The sequence below is a fragment of the Cotesia glomerata genome, linkage group LG1, assembly GCF_020080835.1.
Source record: "Cotesia glomerata isolate CgM1 linkage group LG1, MPM_Cglom_v2.3, whole genome shotgun sequence".
NCBI lineage: Eukaryota > Metazoa > Arthropoda > Insecta > Hymenoptera > Braconidae > Cotesia > Cotesia glomerata.
Genome location: NC_058158.1, coordinates 35,110,816 through 35,133,443, shown reverse-complemented (window position 1 = coordinate 35,133,443; position 22,628 = coordinate 35,110,816). Strand labels below are relative to the sequence as shown.

The 22,628-nt window shown below is 30.2% G+C and overlaps 3 pseudogenes; 2 read left to right on the top strand and 1 right to left on the bottom strand.

Moving 5' to 3' along the window:
- The first annotated feature begins 1,101 nt into the window (after positions 1-1,101).
- Positions 1,102-11,940, top strand: LOC123275369 (annotated as a pseudogene).
- Positions 11,941-12,021: 81 nt separating this feature from the next.
- LOC123275367 lies at positions 12,022-13,864 on the top strand (annotated as a pseudogene).
- LOC123275365 lies at positions 13,800-22,523 on the bottom strand (annotated as a pseudogene).
- Between the last annotated feature and the right edge of the window lie 105 nt (positions 22,524-22,628).

Sequence of the window (22,628 nt, the reverse complement as noted above, 5' to 3'; positions counted from 1 at the left end):
GAAATGTCTCAGATCACATATAGTTGTTGGCCGAGGCGAAGCCGAGGTCAACAAACATGTGATCTGAGGCTTTCTTACTTTACTTCCCTAGGTGTGTAATATACTATTTTACTCTAGGGCAGGAAAATAAGAAATGTCTCAGATTATATGTAATTGCTGACCGAGGCGAAGCCGAGGTCGACAAACATGTGATCTGAGGTTTTCTTATTTCCTGCCCGTGGTGAGAATACTATTTTTCTCCCTCGACGGAGGCGGAAAGCGGCATTTTCATTTAGCGCAGCGGGCAGAAAATTGACGCTTTCCGCCCGGAGGGGAGAAAAAAAAATAAAAGAAGATAGTCTGAGCCGATTAGTGACCCTCATTCATGACAAGTCCAGTTCAACCACTCAGTCCGGTAAATTCCCAGGGATGATGAAACTTCGGAGAAAAACTCTGCTGGCGAGTCCAGGTAGTTCAACAACGGCTGGAAAGGACGAGTACCTGAGTGTCCTGAGTAGGAGTACAGCTAGGACCCAGAAGGAAGGAGTTTAATTGTCGAGTAACACAAGCAAGCTTGTTCGGGTACTTTTATAGTTCTGAGAAATGTTGACAAAGTTAGTTTGTTGATGTTTATTTAAGGAGATTACTATACTTTAATTTATGTGCTACAACAAATTTTGTATATAAACAAAATGCATTATTTATAATATATAATTTATTATAAATTAAATTAAATAATTTAAATTATAGTGAATTTGCCGCGTAATGCATCAAATCAACATCTACTATATCATCGGACATAACAGACTTATCACCTCGTTTCTAATTTTGTGTAAAGTCTTTTGAATATATACTTCGATTCAGTTAACTTAATTCCGTTCAATTATTTATTTAATTTATATTCATTTTATATCATTTTCCTCATCCTACAAGTTCCCGTTGATAAAGTTGAGTATTGCAATATTCCCTGGCGAATCAAAGACCACGTCGGTAACTTTAAATTTAAATAAAGATTTTCTATCGTTGTCCACCAGGGGAGGACATAACAACACGGTATTGGGTCTTTTTACCTTATTAGAAATTAAAAATATTAATTTCATAGAATATTCAAGAATGGCCATCTGAAGGGACGTTAGTAACTACGCTGTTGCATCAGCACAACATTGGCTTGTGCACAACATGTTGGCATTCAAAAGCATGTGAACACGTGAGAAGTGTCGTCGGGAATTAATTGCTGCAGTTGTATTTTTCATCAACTGTATAATATTACAATAATGTAAATAAATTCAAACTTACTCTCAGTAAAAAATTAATTTGCTGACAGCTAAACAGCTGATAGTTGATTGTTGATAACTAGTAATTATTTAATTGCTCTATTGATCAAAATAAACAAATTATAACCTCAAGATGGTTAAGGAACAGTTTCGGGAAACTCATCTTGCTAAAAAAATGTAAGTTTTTTTGTGATGATTATTTAATTTTACAATTTTATTTTCTCAATTATTAAATTATCATTTCTTTATTTTAGATCTCACATTACATTTGCGATAAACAGTCATCATGACATTGCGAGACAAGCACATGTTAATGTCGTTTGTCATCCACTTTATTCAGAGCAAGATCACACACCTGTGCCGTACAGTGCCTTGGACCCCCGACTGGTAAATAAAATTGATTATTTTGTAAATTAATTTAATATTAATTGATAAATTTATTTCAGGGACTTTGTACGAAACAAGGTGAATGTAAAACTTGTAATTTACCATACCTTGATTGCATTGGGCATTTTGGATACATTAATCTTGAGTTTCCAGTTTTTCATTATGGATATTTCAAGTCTATTGTTAATATTCTACAATCTATTTGCAAGGTAATTTATTTTATTCCATTTTTAATTCATTTTATGACACTAAAAAATTAGCAGACAATTTTTTAGTTATAATTAAAAATTCATTTTTAAAAAATATACTTTTAAAAAATTTGTATTTGTTATTTTTGATCATTTCTAAGTGTAAAAATATTTTTATAATATTTTTACTTGTTAGAAAAATTAACAAATTTAGCAGAAGTCTGTCAATTTCAGTATCATTTAATTTTATGAAACTGCACGGAAAGAACAAGATGACACTGGATATCATCCCAGATTATACTGAGCGAAAAATTTCAGATAGTAGCTAGTATAATCCAGATTACAATGAGTATAATCCAGATATCACGCAGTATAATCTGGATTTTTCTAGCTACTATCTGAAATTTTTTCAACACAGATATCACTGAGTATAATCTGGGATTATATCCAGTGTAATCTTTTGTTTTTCCGTGTGGAGTTGACAAAAAATACTTTTTATAATTTTGTAGCAATTAAGGTAGTTGGGGCCTGTAAGGCATATTTCAAGAAAATTATTTATTTATTTATTTATTTATCAACAGTTATGCCAAGGCGTCATAAGTCGAATGGTAAATTAACAAAATACATAAATTTTACATTTATAAAATTTAGAATTTAAGGAGCAAATCTTTATTTTCTAATCAGAATCGTATTCAATAAAAGCACAGAAATGAAAAGAAATAAAAGGTAGTCTCAAAACAAAAAATCACAAGACAAAATCAGATTACTGTTTTTCTTCTCAGTCGAAATTACTCTTGATTAATAATCTTTTTTATTTTTTTATTTCACATTGCTAGGAGGGTTGAAATCGTGGGCATGGTCACGTGCCAATTTTTTGAGACCCTCCCCACTTCATCAGCTACTAATTTTTTGAATTTTCAACTTTTTTTATTTTTTTATTTTTTTCTGTATTCTTGTATTGTTAATAAATAACTTATAAAAAAATGGATGGTAAAAATATTGATTGCCTTTTTTTTACGGCACTTCAAAAAATTACCTGAAATTCATGCTTCTAGATTAGAATACCCCCTTAATAATTAAGAATAAGATATTAATAATTAATAACTGGGGCAGGCTGAAATTCAGATATCGTTTTTTTTTTTGAGTAATTAATTTTCGAAATTGCATCATCTTTACCATCTTTCTATACCTCCGCGTGTAAATGATACAATTTCGAAAATTAATTACTCAAAAACGGTGTGGTGAATTGATCTGAAATTTTGGTGATTAATTATTAATTTATCTTTCGGTAGAAAAAATTTCATAATTTTCTTGAAATATGACTTACAGGCCCCAACTACCTTAAATTATTGTAAAAAAAATTTGTTAGTGAAAATTTTATGTATTTTATTATTGTAATTGATTTTTATAAGAAGATAAATATTTATTTAGCATTGTACAACATAAGAACTGCTTTTTACAATTTTTCCATCACAATGTTTTAATTATTATTATAAATTATTCTGCATCTTAATAAGTACTTATGATTTATTATATGAATTAAAAAAATTTGTAGCTAACTTTAGTTTCATTTAATTTTACTGTAATCTATCTTAATTATTTTATCTTAATTTTGAATTTACGGCTTTCTTATTGGTCCTAAAAAAAAATTATGAGACATTTTTTTTAGAAAATTAAATATTGAACTTTTATTTCAAAAATTTTTTTATACGACCAATATTTTTTCTGTAATATAAAATTATTATTAATTAATTATTAATTATAATTTTTTAAAATTAAAGGAAAAATCTTTTGCTACAATTATTTTTTTTTTTTTACAGAAATGTTCTCGTGTATTATTAGACGAACAAGCAAAAGCGCAGTATGTTAAGCGCGTATCAAATCCTAATCTTGGTTACTTAGAACGCAAAGCTCTGAGATCACAAATTTTAAAAAAGGTTAAAAAGAAGTCAGTGTGTCCATATTGTGGAGATTTAAATGGTGTCGTAAAAAAAGCTGGTCTGTTAAAAATTGTACACCAAAAATTCCAAAAATCAAAAAAGAGTGACCTCCAAGTGATGGCTAATGAATTAGTTGAATATGAAACGGCAATGCAAAGTAATAAAGAGTTAGAAGGAACACTTAAGACTTCTCATTTGGCTTACATCTTAAATCCGCTTGAGGTAATTATTATTTATTAAATAAATAATTAGTAATTACTAAATAATAAAAATAAAAAAATAATAAACTTTCATTATTTAGGTGCTAAATTTATTTGAACGCATACCAGTTAACGATGTGCCGTTTTTAATGATGAATCCAAATACCGGTATGCCAAAAGATCTGTTAATCACCAGAATACCTGTTCCGCCAATTTGTATCAGGCCCAGTGTAAAATCTGATTTCAAATCTGGTACAAATGAAGACAACTTAACTATGAGACTGAGTCAGATTGTTTTGCTCAATGATCAAATTAGACAGTCTCGGGAGAGAGGCATGAAGATGTTACAGTACAATGATGTTCTTGAGTTTATACAAATTCATACTGCTTTTTTATATTAACAGTCAAGTCACTGGAATTCCTTTGGATAAACAGGTAAAATTTTATTCATTTTTTAAACATTGAAAATTTTTCATACCAATATTTTAAAAATCTTCAAATAAAATTATCTTGTAAATAATCAGTGAAAAATTCTCTGAAAAAAATATGATATTGAAATTGAGAGACATCTAATAATTTTTAGAATTTTTTTAATTAATAAATTATATCAAAAAAATTTTATTTCAAAAATTACATATTTAGAAGTTTTAAAAAATTATAAATGCAATTTTTTAGACTTCTGTTTATTTAAGGGGGTTCTGATCTAGAAGCTTGAATTCAAAGTAATTTTGAAGTTTCGTAAAAAAAAGGAAATTAATATATTTACTATCAATTTTTTTATAAGATATTTATTGATATTTCAAGAATACAGAAAAAAAAAATTCAAAAAGTGAGCAGTTAATAAATGGGGGGTTTCAAAAAATTGGCACGTGATCATACCCACGATTCCAACCATCCTAGCAATCTGGAGAAAAAAAAGGTATTAATTTAGAGCAATGCCGTACTAACTAAAAAGTTGAAAAATTTTTTTACAAAATGACAATTACCTGAAAAAAAAATTAATTTTGTACCACTTTTTGAGTTTTCCAAATTTTTAAAAATAGTAAATATTGAAATTGAGGGATGAGGATAGTTCATGCAATAGAAAAGTCTATAAAGAAGACTTACACCAAATTTCAAGTAATTCGGTTCAGTAGAACTTGAAAAATCGTGAGTATCGTTTTAAAAGACAGTTTCAAGAAAAACGTGTTTAAAATAGCCATTTCTCCGAAAATAATTTGAATTTTCTAAAATCCTCCTAATGACATATTTTTAAAGGGTTAAGCTTTGAAAATATGAAAAAAAATCAATTTTTTTCAAATTTCTAGACCAGAATACCCTCTTAAAAAATAAAAAAATGACAAATTGTGACCATCATTATTATTATTATTATTATTATTATTTACTATTTTTTCCGAAGATCGGTGTTTTTACTAATTAAAGAGTTCTATATTTCAAAGCCATTATCCCCGATCCAAATTGATGTTAGACTAATTTTTAAATTTTACATTAAATTTTTATTTATTAAATTTATTTTCACCACTTTTTATTGTTCGTAGGAGCGCTCAATCACATCTTCGGGTGAAGATATATAACAATTAAATTTTCTTTTCTTCTTCATTCAGATTAAGCAAAGAAGTTAATTTTTACTCAGTGAAACATTTTTCGGTCATCGAAAAATAATTATTATTTCTTTATTCATGAACCATGAAGTCGAAACTTCTTGCGGCCGTCCATACAAAAATAATACAAAGAATAGCATTTTATGAATCTAATAAAAATGAAAAGATAGATGTAAAAATAAAAATTCAAAGTTTAAGTATGTTATTAAAGTCCAAATTAAATTAGAACACTTCAATTGACGTAGATCACTCAATCACATTGCAAATTGCATATATTAAATTAATTAAAGTAATAATATAATATAATAATACAATGCGACAAACAAAAATAACAAACAATAATTATTTATCTCTTATTTTTTTTTAATAAAACTTAATTTTTTCAGCCAACAAATCCAGGCCGTGGTTTAGTCCAAAGATTAAAAGGAAAACAAGGTCGTTTCCGAGGAAATTTATCCGGCAAGCGTGCAAACTTCACCGCTCGTACCGTAATATCACCCGATCCAAATCTTCGAATCGAGCAGGTTGGCATACCAATTCACGTCGCAAAAACACTGACCTACCCCTGAGCGAGTGTGTACAGCAAACATCGAAAAGATGCGTCAGCTAGTCCTCAACGGCGCTAATAAACACCCTGGCGCCAACCACGTAAAAATAATGAAGAACAAAGAAGTAACTTCAATATTCTTAGGTTTCGCCAACAGAGCCGAGATCGCTCAGAATTTGAAAAATGGGAGACATAGTGGAGCGTCATTTGCGGGACGACGACTTAGTATTGTTCAACCGCCAGCCCTCACTGCACAAGCTGAGTATAATGGCGCACAAAGCAAAAGTTCTCGAGCACCGTACCTTCCGTTTCAACGAGTGCGTGTGCAATCCTTACAACGCCGACTTCGACGGTGACGAAATGAACGCATTTACCACAGACCGAAGAAGCCCGAGCGGAAGCTTTAGTCCTAATGGGAAACAAGTCTAACTGTGTAACGCCACGAAACGGCGAGCTTTTGATCGCAGCAACTCAAGATTTCTTAACCGGAGTGATTTTTGCTCACCCAGAAGGACACTTTCTTGAACAAATCCGAGGCCTGGCAGCTAGCAGCTTGCCTCCTCGCCGGATTCGACTCCAACATGCAGATAGACATGCCAGAGCCGGCTATATTAAAGCCTCGTCCACTCTGGACCGGGAAACAAATTTTCAGCTTGATTTTACGCCCGAATAAAAGCTGCAAAATTCTGGCTAATTTAAGAACTAAGGGAAAAAATTACACAGATCAAGAAGAACTTTTGCGCGAATGATTCATTTGTCGTGATAAGAAACTCCGAGCTGCTAGCTGGCTCGATGGACAAAAACACTCTCGGCTCTGGGTCCAAGCAGAATATTTTCTATGTCTTGTTAAGAGACTGAGCGAGGACGCAGCTACTACTGCGATGTGGCGGCTGTCCAGAATGGCGAGTATTTATTTAATGAATCGCGGGTTCTCAATTGGAATTGGAGATGTCACCTGGGTCAGAGATTGCTCAAGGCCAAGCAGGACTTGCTGGAGCACGGTTATAAAGTCTGTGAAGATCTGATCAAGCAGATGGAGAGCGGGGAGCTCAAAACTCGCGCCTGGCTGCTCTATGGAGGAAACTCTCGAGTCTAAGATTCTAAAAGAGCTGTCGGATATTCGAGAGAAGGCTGGCAAAGCTTGCTTGAGGGAGCTGCACCGCAGCAACAGTCCGTTGATCATGACTCTCTCTGGAAGTAAGGGAGTTATATTAATATTTCGGCAGATGATTGCTTGCGTGGGGCAGCAAGCTATCAGTGGTCATCGTGTTCCAAATGGATTTGAAGATCGTGCGCTGCCTCACTTTGATAGACACTCTAAAATTCCCGCGGCTAAAGGATTCGTTTCGAATTCTTTTTACTCCGGGCTCACTCCGACTGAGTTTGTTTTTCACACGATGGGTGGGAGAGAAGGTTTGGTTGATACTGCTGTAAAGACTGCAGAAACAGGGTACATGCAGCGGAGATTGATGAAGAATCTTGAAGACTTGGGCTTGCATTATGATAAAACTGTGAGGAATTACTCCGGGGGTATTGTGCAGTTTGAATATGGTGGAGATTCTATGGATCCTACTTATATGGAAGGTAAAGACTGTCCGGTTGATTATAAAAGGGTGCTGGATCATGTTCGTGCCAAGGTGCCTGATAAAAATGGAGATGCTTTGTCAGGCTCGGAAGTTGTTAGTGCTGCTTCTTTGTTATTGGCTAAAGATGATTTTAAATGCTTGAGTGAGGAATTTAAAAATGAACTCACGGCGTTTCTTACTACGGTCGCGAGGAAAATTTCTATGTTGAGAAAAAAATATCCACCGAGTATTAAGGCTGCTCAGCAGTTGGAGAGAATTACTTTGACGCAAGTTTCGAGTTTATGTTCACGTGCAAAGAGAAGTTTATGAGGGCGAAAATTGAACCTGGCACTGCGGTTGGGGCGCTGGCTGCGCAGAGTATTGGTGAACCTTGGAACTCAGGTAAAAAAATTATTTTATTTTTTAGTATTTTAGAAATTATTCATTATTGTTATTGTAATTAAGGATAGTTTAATTTGAAGACATTTGATAATTTAAAGAATTTTTTTTAACAAGATAATTTTGAAAAAATTTTTATATGAAACTTGCAATGAAATTTTTTTAATATATTTGACTCATTTTTTAAAAATTGAAATAATAATATTAATTATATTTTATAATATTAATTATTAATGGTATCGTTAAAATATCATTATTCGACAAACTACAACGTGATTTTTAATTATTGACATTTTTAAGATATAAGCTCATATTGATGTTACGCTCGTCGAGACCTTTCATTTGAATACCCACATCAATTTTTTCATATTTTTATAGATTTCACAAATATAAGAAAATCATATATATAAAATATATGAAAATTGATATGGGTACTCAAATGAAAGGTCTCCATGAGCGTAACATCAAGATGAACTTATATCTTGATAAATGTCAATAATTAAGAAATTACGTTATATTTTTTCTACTGATGATATTTTTAATAATATAAGCTCATCCTGGAATTACACTCATCAAGACCTTTCATTTGAGTACCCACATCAATTTTTCATATATTTATATACATATTACATATATGTATATATTTATTTATTTATTTACTTTAACAGTACATTGAACCCTACAGCAATGCCAATAATTGGGTTCCATAGAAAAGAAATGAATATGACAATTGTTTTATTATAGTAAAGCTTAAATATAAAATTAATAGTAGTAATTCTATGCTTTATCTGATAAATTGATCATATATTATTTGATAGTAATTAACAATTAGATAGGATGCACTAAGTCAGTGTCCAATTGAGGACACTTTCATATATATGAAAAATATATCAGTCGCATAGGTACTCAAATGAAAAACTCTTTGATGAGTTTTCATTTGAATACCTACACGATTTTTTTTATATATTTTATATATCACAAATATGAGAAATATCATATACATAAAATATATGAAAAAAATCGTGTGCGTACTCAAATGAAAGGTTTCGATGAGCGTAACATCAAGGTGAGTTTATATCTTAAAAAATGTTAATACTTAAGAAATGACGTTGTATTTTCTTCACCAATGATATTTTTATCGGTATAAGCTCATCCTAGAGATATACTCATCGAGACCTTTCATTTGAATACCCATATGTATTTTTTACATATTTTATATATATCACAAATATGAAAAATATCATTATATACATAATATCTTTTATTAGTTTTCTAGTTTTATTAATTTAATATTAATTATTTAATGAAATTTCTAATTTGAAATTTAAATTGCGGTTTTTTTAGATTTTTAATTTTTTAGATACAATATTAATAATTCTTTTATCATCGATATGTGTTTTAATTTTCAATTTTTTAATTTTGCACAATTATTATTATTATTGTTTTTATATTAATAATATATTATTTTTCTCATAAAGATGACCTTGAAGACCTTCCATTTCGCCGGAGTAGCTTCTATGAACATCACCCAGGGTGTCCCACGTATAAAAGAGATAATAAACGCCAGCTCAAAGATCAGCACCCCAATTATCACTGCTTACCTCACGGAAGATGAAAACGAGGACTTTGCGCGTCGAGTCAAAGGAAGAATTGAAAAAACAACTCTTGGAGAAGTAACAGAGTACTTTGAAGAAGTAATACTGTCAGATAGTTGTTTTCTTCTGGTGAAACTCGATATCGGAAGAATAAAACTGTTGATGCTGGAAGTTGACGTCAACTCGATCAAATACTCGCTGGAGACGGCTAAATTGAAAAAGCACTTCAAGGAGGTGAGAGTTCACAGCAGCTCGATACTGACAATCGTCCCAGTTGCTAACGCTAAGCAGAGCATGAGCCACTCGTTGAACATTCTGAAAGAAGCGGTGCCCAAAGTTATTATCAAGGGAATGCCTTCGGTCTCCAGAGCGATTATTCACATTGATGAACAAGCTGGTGAAAGTGGCTCCAATGAAGAAGAGAGGAAGGTAACGAAGAAGAAGAAGTTCAAATTGTTTGTTGAAGGTGACAATCTTCGTGAAGTTATGGCGACTCCAGGTATTTTTAATACCAAAACTACCTCCAATAATACGATGGAGGTGTTCAAAACTCTGGGGATTGAAGCAGCTCGTTCGACTATTATGACGGAAATTAAATTGGTGATGGAGAATCACGGGATGAGTATAGATCGACGGCATTCGATGCTGGTTGCTGATTTGATGACCAGTTATGGAGAAGTCAATGGTATTACTAGACAAGGTTTAGCTAAGATGAAAGAATCTGTTCTTAATTTAGCTTCTGTAAGTATTTATTTTAATTTAAAAGACCCAGTTATTGACACTTGCAATTTTATTTTATTTAAAAAAAAATCAACTTCTAAATTAATAAATACTAGCATTCTTGTAGTCACGAGGTGACTGCCGGGACTCGTCAAATATAAATAAATGAAATTTTGCTTTATTAAATAATGACTTTTGTTAAATTGCACTGTATTTTCTTAACTATTGACGGTTTTAAAGATATAAGCTCATTCCAATGTTACATTCATCAAGAGCTTTCATTTGAGTACCCACATGCATTTTTATATATTTTTCATATATACATATATATAATATATAAAATATATGAAAAATTGATGTGGGTACTCAAATGAAAGGTTTCGATGAGTGTAACATCGAGATGAGCTTATATCTTCAAAAATATCATTAGTTGACAAGATAGCAAAGTCAATTCTTAATTATTGAGATTTTTAAAGATATAAGCTCATCCCGATGTTACACTCATCAAGAGCTTTCATTTGAGTACCCACATGCATTTTTATATATTTTTCATATATACATATATATAATATATATAAACATATGAAAAATTGATGTGGGTACTCAAACGAAAGGTCTTGATGAGTGTAACATCGGGATAAGCTTATATCTTCAAAAATATCATTAGCTGACAAGATAGTAAAGTCAGTTCTTAAATATTAACATTTTCTAAGATATAAGCTCATTTCGATGTTACACTCATCATGAGCTTTCATTTGAGTATCCACATGCATTTTGATATATTTTTCATATATACATATATATATATATAATATATAAAATATATGAAAAATTGATGTGGGTACTCAAATGAAAGGTCTTAATGAGTGTAATATCGGAGTGAGCTTATATCTTTAAAAATATCAATAGTTTACAAGATACAAGGTCATTTTTCAATTATGTATTTAGAGATACACTGTATTTTTTTAACTAGAATAAAATTGCAAGTCGAACAACTACGTCAGTGTTATTAGCTAAGTCTTTAATTTTATATTAACTTTGAATTGTTAATTTTTTTAAGCTCTTAAAATTTGAGTTTTTAATTTTTTGTTTTATTCTTTAAAATTGTAATTTAATATTTCAATAGTTGATTACATTTTTTTATTAAAATATATTAATTTTTTTTTAAACAGTAAAAATATTATTAAAAACAAAACAAGTTAGCTTGAGTGATAAGTAATGAATAAAAAATTAATAATATTATTTTTATTTCAGTTTGAAAGTACAGCGGATCATTTATTCGATGCAGCGTACTACGGTCAGACAGACGTTATCAGTGGAGTTTCCGAGGCAATAATTATGGGAATCCCCGCACCAATAGGCACTGAATATTTAAATTACTTCATAAAAATGACAAAGAAGAACCTAAAAAACGTGATTTATTATTCAGCGATCCGGAATTCCACACATCTTCTGTTAATGTGTAAAATAATTGCATTTAGTTTAATAACTTATGTTATGATTTATACTTATTGCAATTTAATAAAATGTAATATATTTTTCAAATGACTATCTTAATTATTGATAAAACAATATAAACAATATATAGTAATCGTATATATTATATGTATATGTATCGATATTAATATTAATATTATATTAATTATTTAGCATTTTGACGCAGTGCGTTAAGGTTGCTATGGCAGCTGACAGTTTGTTAAACCTCTAGCTGATAAATTTACGCTACGACAGCACAATAAAATTATTTGTCCAACAATTGCACAAAAATTAATTAAATAAATTTTAGTTGCGTAATTAATTTAATTTTAATAATGGTAAATCAGCGACAATTTTGGGCTGAAATTCATAAAAATAATCCAAAGTATAAAAAAAAACCCCGAGTTGTTCCAGCGTTTACAATTCAAGCTCTTCAGGTAAATTAAATATAAATTAAAAAATTAATTATTATTAGAGCCAAAATTTTTGTCTTAATTTCAAAATAATTATTAATAATTAATGATGGTAATTTTTTTAAATTGCGGAAGAAATATTGGTCGTATAAAAAAATTTTAAATAAAATTTATTCAAATTTTAAAATAAAATTTATTCAAAATTTAATTTTACAAAAAAAGTGTCTCAATTTTTTGTTAAGACCAATAAAAATCCGGAATTTCAAAATTAAGATTTTTATAATTAAAAAAATTTGAATAATTTATTATGAATTTTAATTAAGAAATTACAATGAAATTGTAATTATTGGTCGTATAAAAAAATTGTAAGACACATTTTAAAAAAAAAATTAAATTTTTCAAAACTTTTCTTATAACACTAATATTTTAATAAATAAATAATAAAATATAACAATGTAAAAAATCAATAAATAAATAATATAAAAAATAATAATAATAATAAAGTTAGCCGACATTTTTTATTTTTTTATTTTGCTTTATTAATTTATGAGTAAAAAATATTTTTAAAAAATTGCAAAATAGTTTTTGAAGTTTTTAACAAATGAAAAAAAAATTTTTTTAATTTTTTTGTAATAATTCTTCAATAAAAAAAGTCATAAAAATTTTTTGATTTCGGCTAACTTTATTTTCATTACAAAATAATATAAATAATAAAAATAAAAATTTTCAACTTTTTTTAATTAAAAAATTAATTAAAAAAAAATTTCAGGAAAACACAATTGTAGCAAAACCTCCCAAGTTCGGTCTCTACAAACCAAATCCGCCAAAACCGTCAAAGTTCCGTAAATTTTACGAACGCGGTTTGTTTCCAATTTCAATAGAAAATGACTCTTCATCAATAACCTGAAAGTAAACATAGAAGAGCTGGATTTTCATCACTACTTGCCGATGTTCTTCGACGGGTTGACTGAAACCGAGCACCCGTACAAATTTTTAGTCGAACAGGGAATCTCGGACATGCTGGAGCACGGTGGTCCCAAAATATTACCGGTCGTGCCACAATTAATTATACCAATTAAAAGTTATAGTCAGATTTGCATGCCCTGAGTGTCTGCTTAATAATTATAATAATAAATATTTATCCACTATTGCAGATGCTTTGAATACCAAAGTTCCGGAAATTATTTGCACGACAATGAGAGCTTTGCAGCGGCTGGTCAGATCTGCTGATTGTGTTGGCGAATCTTTGGTTCCTTACTTCAGACAAATTCTTCCAATTCCTAATTTACTCAAGGATAGAAATGGTAGTTTATTTAATTCATTAAAATAATTACAATAATAATTAATTATATTAAAATTTGATGCAGTGAATCTTGGAGAAGGTATTGATTACTCTCAGCAACGTGGGGAAAATCCAGCGGATTTGATTCAAGAAACTTTAGAAGTATTGGAGAGATATGGTGGCGAAGATGCATTTATAAATATTAAATATATGGTACCTACTTATGAATCTTGTATGATGAATTAATTTTTTATTAATTGTACGGTGTACAAAAAAATTAAATTATTCATTAATTTAATCAGTACAAAATCAGTTTAATTATTTTTAAGACTTTTAAGTTACACTTTTCCTGCATCTTCTTTAAGTGTCACCGTTCTGTTGAAGACAAGCTAAAAAAAAAAACAAAAATAAATTATTATTATTAATCTATAAAAAGCGGTAATCTATAAAAATAACAATAATAATGAGAAGTTAAAAAAGTATTTAAAAATTACTAGCAACTATGTGACTGCCGTAACTTATGAATCATAAATAAATAAAATTTTGCTTTATTAAATAATGACTTTTGTTAAATTGCACTGTACTTTTTTAATTATTGACGTTTTTAAAGATATAAGCTCATCTTGATGTTTTACTCATCAAGAGCTTTCATTTGAGTACCCACATGCATTTATGATATATTTTTCATATATACATATATATAATATATATGAATATATGAAAAATTGATGTGGGTACTCAAATGAAAGGTCTCGATGAGTGTGATGCCGGGGTGAGCTTATATCTTTAAAAATGTCAATAATTCATAAAATATCTGTTAAATTGCACTGAACTTTCGTAAATATTGACATTTTTAATGATATAAGCTCACCCCGACATTACATTCATCAAGAGCTTTTATTTGAGTACCCACATGCATTTTGATATATTTTTCATATATACATATACATAAATATATCAAATATATGAAAAATTGATGTGGGTACTCAAATGAAAGGTCTCGATGAGTGTAATGTCGGGGTGAGCTTATATCTTCAAAAATGTCAATAATTCACAAGATATCTTTTATATTGCCCTGAACTTTCTTAAATATTGACATTTTTAAAGATATAAGCTCATCCCGATGTCACACTCATCAAGAGCTTTCATTTGAGTACCCACATGAATTCTGATATATTTTTCATACATACATATATATAATATACATAAATATATGAAAAATTGATGTGGGTACTCAAATGAAAGGTCTCGATGAGTGTAATGTCGGAGTGAGCTTATTTCTTTAAAAATGTCAGTAGTTCACAAGATACAAGCTCATTTCTTAATATAATAAGAATAATAAAAATAAATTAACATTATTAAATAAAAATAATCAAAACCCTTACTTTTCCCGGTCGAGTATCCGGATCAACCGAAAAGAATCCATTCCTCTCAAACTGAAACTGCGTAAACGGCTTAGCAGCATCAAGCCCGGCATCAATATACCCCACAACTTCCCTCTTACTCGGCGAATTAATATCACTAAGAAACCCATTAGGAACTTCATTAACATCCTCGGGATTCTTGTGCTTAAACAACTTCTCATATAGCCTAATAGAAGCAAGCTTCGGTTTAGCAACCCAGTGAATAAACGCTTTAGGCTTATTCTTATCATTAACCGGTTCCTGTCGAACAACCAGCCCAGTAATTTTCCCACTAGGATCCTTCTCAATTTTCTGCAGCGTCAAAACCACTCCAATATATTTCAACCCCACCGATTGCTTAGAGTGAGTCTTCTGAATCCTTTTTCCTCGACTTCCCTAAAATCAGCGGCTTCAATATAAACAATTTCATCAAAAGCAATAGAGTGTTGTCCTTTGTCAAGATCAGAGGGAAAATCAGCGACCTCAATTTTGGTCGGGAGCTGGTCTGTGAAGTTAGCGATGGTGATTTTAATCGGGTCGATGACCACCATGTGTCTGGGAGCGGTTAGATTCAGAACATCTCTAACAGCAGCTTCAAGAACCGCTGGTTCAACAACAGCCTGGGCGCCAGAGACTCCCATCTGGGCGCAGAAATTGTTGATCGCTTCTGGAGGGAATCCCCTTCTTCTTAAAGCAGTCAGGGTGAACAATCTTGGATCATCCCAGTCTGCAACGATGCCTTCGTCAATTAGCTTAGCAATTTTTCTTTTAGACACGACAGTGTAGCTCAAATTCAACCTCCCGTACTCCCACTGGACTGGACAGTAAAGATCCAGGACATTGCAGAGCCAATAATAAGAAGACCTTCTTGTCTGGAACTCTTTGGTGCAAAGAGAGTGAGTGATATTCTCAATACTGTCGCACAGGCAGTGAGTGAAGTCGTAAGTAGGATAAATGCACCATTTTTCTCCGGTGCGGTGGTGAGCCGTGAATTTAATTCTATAAGCCACTGGGTCCTGCTTGCCTTCCTCTAGAGTTACTTTCATCCTCAAGGTAGCTTCTCCTTCGTCCAGCAACCCGTTATTCATGTCCTCGAACAGCTGGAGACTTTCTGCAATAGGTCTCTCGCGCCAAGGACTCGGGGGAGGGTTGAACCCCTTCATCTCCTCACTCTTCTGGTGGCAAACGTACGCATGGCCTTTTTCTATCAGCTTCACTGCTAATTCGTACAATTGCTGGAAGTTGTCTGATGAGTGTGTGATTGCTGCTGGTTGGTACCCCAGCCACTCTACCATCTCTCGGATGCCTGTGAAGAATTTTTCTTCCTCTTTTTCGGGGTTGGTGTCGTCGTAGCGAAGGTAGCAGATTCCGTTGTGAGCCGCTGCGTAGCCGAAGTTTATGTTTATTGCTTTCGCGTGGCCGATGTGGAGGATTCCATTTGGTTCTGGGGGAAAGCGGGTCCGGACTTGTCCACCGGTGATTTTAGATGCTCCGCGAGTAATTTTTGAGTGTTTGGAGTCACCACGTAGCCGTTTGTTTTGTAGTTTTCTCCGGGCTTGTGGAAGTGGACCTTGGTTTTCATTAACTCGCTTATTGTCCTTGCAGAGTCGGAATTTTCCTCAGCTGGTTTTGAGTCTGAAATAAAAATTATGATACTAAAATTAGCCGATAATTTTTGATTTTTTTTTTATTAATTAAATTAGATAATAAAAAAAAAAAATATTTAAAAAAATTTTCACTTATAATTTTCTAAAATTTCTACTTGTATAATTTTTCAAATTAAATTTTTTTGATTACATTTTAATTCTTATAAAAATAAAAAAGCTGTTCATTTTTTAATTTACAATTTTATCAAAATTAAATGTAACACTAAATTTAGTCGGGGGTTTTAATTTTTTTTAATTACTAAATTAGAACTAAAAAAATATTTTCTTAAAAATTGCACGGATGATTTTTAATATTTTCTACATGTGAAATTTTTTCTTTTAATTTTTTTTTTATAAATATTTTTAATTAAATAAATTATTAAAATTTTCAGATTAGGCTAATTTAATTTACGATAATTAAGCCGACATCTAAAAATTAAAAAATTTTTTTTTATTGAAAATGATTACAAAACAAAAAAAAATTTTCATTTGTAAAAAACTTGATAAACTGTAAGTGCAATTTTTAAAAAATATTTTTTAGTTCTAATTTAATAATTAAAAAAAATCAAAAAATTAACAACGTCGGCTAACTTTAGTGTTACATTTAATTTTCATAAAATTGTTAATTAAAAAATGAACAGCTTTTTTATTTTTTATAAGAATTAAATTGTAATAAAAAATTTAACTTGAAAATTCTACAAGTAGAAATTTTATAAAAGTTTTTAATAATTTTTTTTTTTTTTTAAGAATTGATTGGTTAAAAAAATTCCAATAATTTTCAAATATCTGATAATTTCAATATCATAATTTTAGATAATACTTAAGTTAGCCGACAATTTTAATTCTTTTTTAATTTATTAAATTAGAATTAAAATGTATTTTTTAAAAATTGCACTTTAAATTTTTAAAATTTTTTACAAATTAAATTTTTGTAATAAAAAATAAAATGCTAAAAATTTGTATTGGCAAACTAAATCATTTTTCAATTAATTTTAGTACCTTTGTCATTTTTGTCATCTTTTTTTATACTTTTAGCTTTCGCTTTATCAGCGGCTTTAGCTTTTGTCTTTTGATTTTTACCAACTGGAGCTTCATCTTCAGCAGTCTTGGGCCCAAGAATATCAATCATTTGAACTCCAATTTCATTTTTACAGATTCACCGCTCGCCCACTTTAACTCAGCCCTTATTTCTGCCATCAATAAACCTGAATTGAATCGGTATCTAAAATAATTAAAAAATTAACATAATATTAAAATTAGCAGACATCTGATAATCCTTGGAATTTTTATAAAAAAGTTTGGAAAATCCAAAAGTGCACACCTCATAACGCTCATTCATTTTTTAAGAAAAAAATTAATTGTGTAATTGATTAAAAAAAAAAAATAATTAAGTAATTCCTTACATATTTTTTATTTTTTTTTTTAAATATCAACGCCTTTTTTTCTTGTCATATGCGCACGCAGTCTAAAAAATCTAGCTTGATCAAGTGGCGCCATAATTTTCACGTGACAAATAAGAAAAGTTCGTTTGGCTTTGTACGGTTGTAGTGAATTTTAATAAAAATTCAATTTAAAAAAAAATACGTAAACTAGGCCACTGATATGAAATACGGACCCAGTTAATCGAATTCTTAAACTAATAAAAAAAGTCCGATCTTGAAATATCAATTTGTTCGGGATCAATCGTTGGTACATCCAAAACGGGGTGACATCCGGACGTCCACGTAAAATTTTTTTCAAAATGTTTTTTTTTTAAAAATAGCAACATGAAATGATTTTAGAAAGTAAAAGATGGTTTAATTTAAGTGTTTTTTCGTTGTACATCTACTTATATCATTGTATAAGTGTAATATGGTAGTGATAGAGGCATTTAAAGATCACAAAATTGCTTGACCTTGACGAGTCGAGTATATAAAGCACAACCTCACGCGCTTCGCGCTATGAGGCGTGCAAAAAAAAAATATTAAAAATAATTCTCACTTATAATTTTTTTAAATTTCCACATGTAAATCTAATACTTGCTAATTATAATTAATAATTATAAACTAAATATACCTTTGTTCTTTAATATCATCTAAGTGATTCTTAATAGCTTTCTCAACCGCGGCTTCAATCTGTTCCGGAGTGACAACAACCCCAACACCACAAGCTTCTTCGAACTCTCGAATATTAACATTGTCGCGGATGTTGCTCAACAAGTAGGCCAACGCGGCTTCAACCCGCTGAGTAGTGTCCAGCTTTTTATTGACAATATACTCAGTAACAAAACCCAGCTTGTCAATTATCTGAGCTTTGATCTTGGAAGCCAAATGATATAATAAAATTCCTGAGTCTTTATCGAGTTTTCCAAATTTATCAGCCTACAAATAAATTATTTTTATTTTATTTTACTATTAAAAATAATTTAATATTTCGCGTGCCTAAAGGTAAAAGGGCGTATATTTTTTTTTTTTATTGCCAATCGAGTAGTAGACACATTCTACGCTTAAAATTGAAAAAAAAAATTATAAAGGTAAAAGGGCGTATGTCTTTAATTATACGCCCTTTTACTTTTAAGAATTCGAAATTTTGGTGATTTAACTGGGTGAAAGGGCGTATAATTTTTTTGTCAGCCAGTTTACAAAAGAACATATTCGTAGTTTAAAAATGTGAAAAAAAACTTTCTGTGGTAGTAGCGGCGTAAAATTTCAACTATAAAATTTTTTAAAGTTAAAAAAGGAAATATATTCAAAAAACAATAAAGTACGCGTGATTTAATTATTTACGTAGTTTTTACTTGTATGTATGTATGTAGATAGATATATAGAAAGATCTTATAATTATAAAATATAATTTAATTTAATATCAATTCAAAGCAATAATTCAGAGTGATAATTAAAATAATTACAAATAAATCTAAGACGCATAGGTATTCAAAAATTCCAATTGAAATTGAAAGTGAAAATCGAATTTAAATATAATTTAATTTAATTCAAATTTAAGTATCAAATTGAAAGAAATGATTGAAGCAAGCATTTTTAAATTCAACCAAATTATCCACAGCCACAGTCTCAGCTGGCAGAGCATTTGTATGTATACTTATTGTTTTTAAGATAATAACAATGCATCTCATTTACAATTTATGATTTGGGAGGCACAGTTACATATTTATTTATTTATTTGTACCAATTTATTCATTTTTGGGAAGAATTTAATGTGACAAGGAAAAGAGCTGTATGTGGGGGAGGAAGGGAGGGTTATAAGCAGGTATTGGATCTTCTGGTAGAAACTGCAGCGATGAATCGAGCCAGGTTTTCCATTTCTTTTTTGGAGTAGATATTCAGAGTGTGCAGCGTACGTGTGTTTATTGGATAGGTTACGGCGATATTGTGAAGGTATTTGTTTCTCAGATCATCAAGAGCAGGACAGTATGCCAATATATGTTCAACTGTTTCAACACTGGAGTTACATATTTTGCAGGATTCCCTGGGGGATAAGCGGAGATGGTGTTCAAGGCACGTGATCCGGCAATTATATATATTTGCGAGTCGCAGTTGGGCAACCATACGAGTCAGGTAGATTGGACAACGGATATTCAGGTACATGGGCGTGTCGGGTTGTCTAGTCCATACTAGTTGAGATTGCAAGGATGTCGAACGTAGGTAGCAATCGTAGTCTTGGCGTTTTGCTTTTTCCACCGCAGCATTTTGAAAGTCAGCAAGATGTTTTTCCCAAAACTTGGGGTCGAGGTTGGCGAACATGTTCGGCATATTAGTTTCCTTGATGATTTTGTTGAACTTTTCGGCCCAGTTGTATTTGGTCTTAAGATTTGGGTTATTCGCTAGCTTAATGAGATTGAACAGACAGATTTTTGGCCATCGATCATCCTCCAACTTGAGGATGCGTGTTATCCACTTCCATGTTAGTACTAGGAGAGTTGCTGAGAGGTTGGTGATTCCAGTTTCCAGCCTGATCATGTATCCTGGTGTATTTGGTGCTAACAGTAGAATTCTTTTGAAAAAGTCTGTTTGTGCTTTGTCAATTATCTCCAGATGGTCTAAGCCCCAAGTTTCCGCTCCATATAAAATTGTTGGAGCTACCAAGCTATTAAACAAATGGGTTCTGGCGTTCCAGGAGTCGGCTCTGGCCTTGGTTAGTATAGAGCATGCCGTACCGGATGCTGTCTGTTTTCGCCTTACATAGCGCCGTTTGTGCAGCTAGATTGCCCTTGGTTGCACTGTCCATGTTAATATCCAGGTAATTATAGTTAGTTGTTGTCTTGATCGTAGTTTTTACTTTAAATTAATCACTTAATTTTTACGTAATTTGTTTTTGATTGATTTATTTTCTATTTGTTTATATCTTTACTTTGTATATGAGGCTGTTATTTTAGTATAACTTGTCTTGTTAAACTATTATTCAACCAAATTTTTTTTTCACTGATTTTTACGTTTCAGACAATTTCAAACCGAATGGCAAAAAAAAATTTTTTTATGCGCCCTTTCAGCACAAATCCCTATTAACCCTTAGCTATAAGCCCTTTTACCTTTAAGCACGCGATTTATGTAATTTTTTGTTGGAAAAAATGATTAAAAAAAAAAATTAAATGAAAGAATATTAAATACATCCTAAAATAATTTTTATAAATACCTCAGCAATACAAGCGAGTAAGTTCTTAGTAACTTGAGCATTTTTCAACGTTTCCTTGGCTTTCGACTCACTTAATCCAATTTTCTCTCTCAGTAACTCAAGTTCTCCCATTTTTATCAATACTTGTGTTATTAAACACGATTTTTAATAGAAAAATATGAATTATTCTCTCCACAAGCTAAAAATAAACAATGAGAGGTTAAGAAAACTTGCTCACGTGTCAAAACACATGGAAATTGTTTTGATTTTAAATTTCATCACTTGCAATCAAAATTACGTCAATATGTACAAGTAAATACAATTTATTTTATAATTAAGATAATAAATCATTCTAAAAATTTTTAAAATCATTTTTTTTTAATTTTTTACTCCAAAATAAAATTTTGTTATTATTTATTTAAAGTATTAAATAAAATTCAAAAAAAAATTATTTTTTAATAATTTTTATAAAAATTGACATTATAAATAAAAATAAAAATTTTTACAAAATAATTTTTGGAACAAATTTATTTACAATGAAAATTAATTTAACAAATATTTAATAATTTTAATAATTTTTTTAACAAATAAATTATGGCAAAAAAAATAGAAAAAAAATTGACATGTAAAAATAAAAAAAAATAAAAAATGCAATTTTTTAAAAATAATTTTTTGGAACAAATTTGTTTGTTAAAAATAATTTTTAAATTGTCAAGTGACTGCTAACTTTAATGTCATAATAATTGTATGAAAATTAATTTAGCAGATATTTAATAACTTTAATAATTTTTTTAACAAATAAATTATGGCAAAAAAAATTGACATATAAAAATAAAAAAAAATAAAAAATGCAATTTTTTAAAAATAATTTTTTGGAACAAATTTGTTTGTTAAAAATAATTTTTAAATTGTCAAGTGACTGCTAACTTTAATGTCATAATAATTGTATGAAAATTAATTTAGCAGATATTTAATAATTTAAATAATTTTTTTAACAAATAAATTATGGCAAAAAAAATAGAAAAAAAATTGACATGTAAAAATAAAAAAAAAATAAAAAATGCAATTTTTTAAAAATAATTTTTTGGAACAAATTTGTTTGTTAAAAATAATTTTTAAATTGTCAAGTGACTGCTAACTTTAATGTCATAATTATTGTGTGTAAATATATATAATTACTTACAAGTATTTATTAGTACATATAAACAGTAATCAGGTGCAAGAACCGGTTTTTTAATTTACCAAGCGGAGAATCCCAGATGTCGTTACAATTGATAATATACCGAACTTAAGAAGCACTAGACTGAGAACTGGGTTTGTATTGGGTATCGGGAGTTGGGAGACTGAGTAGTGAGTAAATATGTAGACTGAGGCTGAAACTGGGACTGGGCTGCCACTACACTAC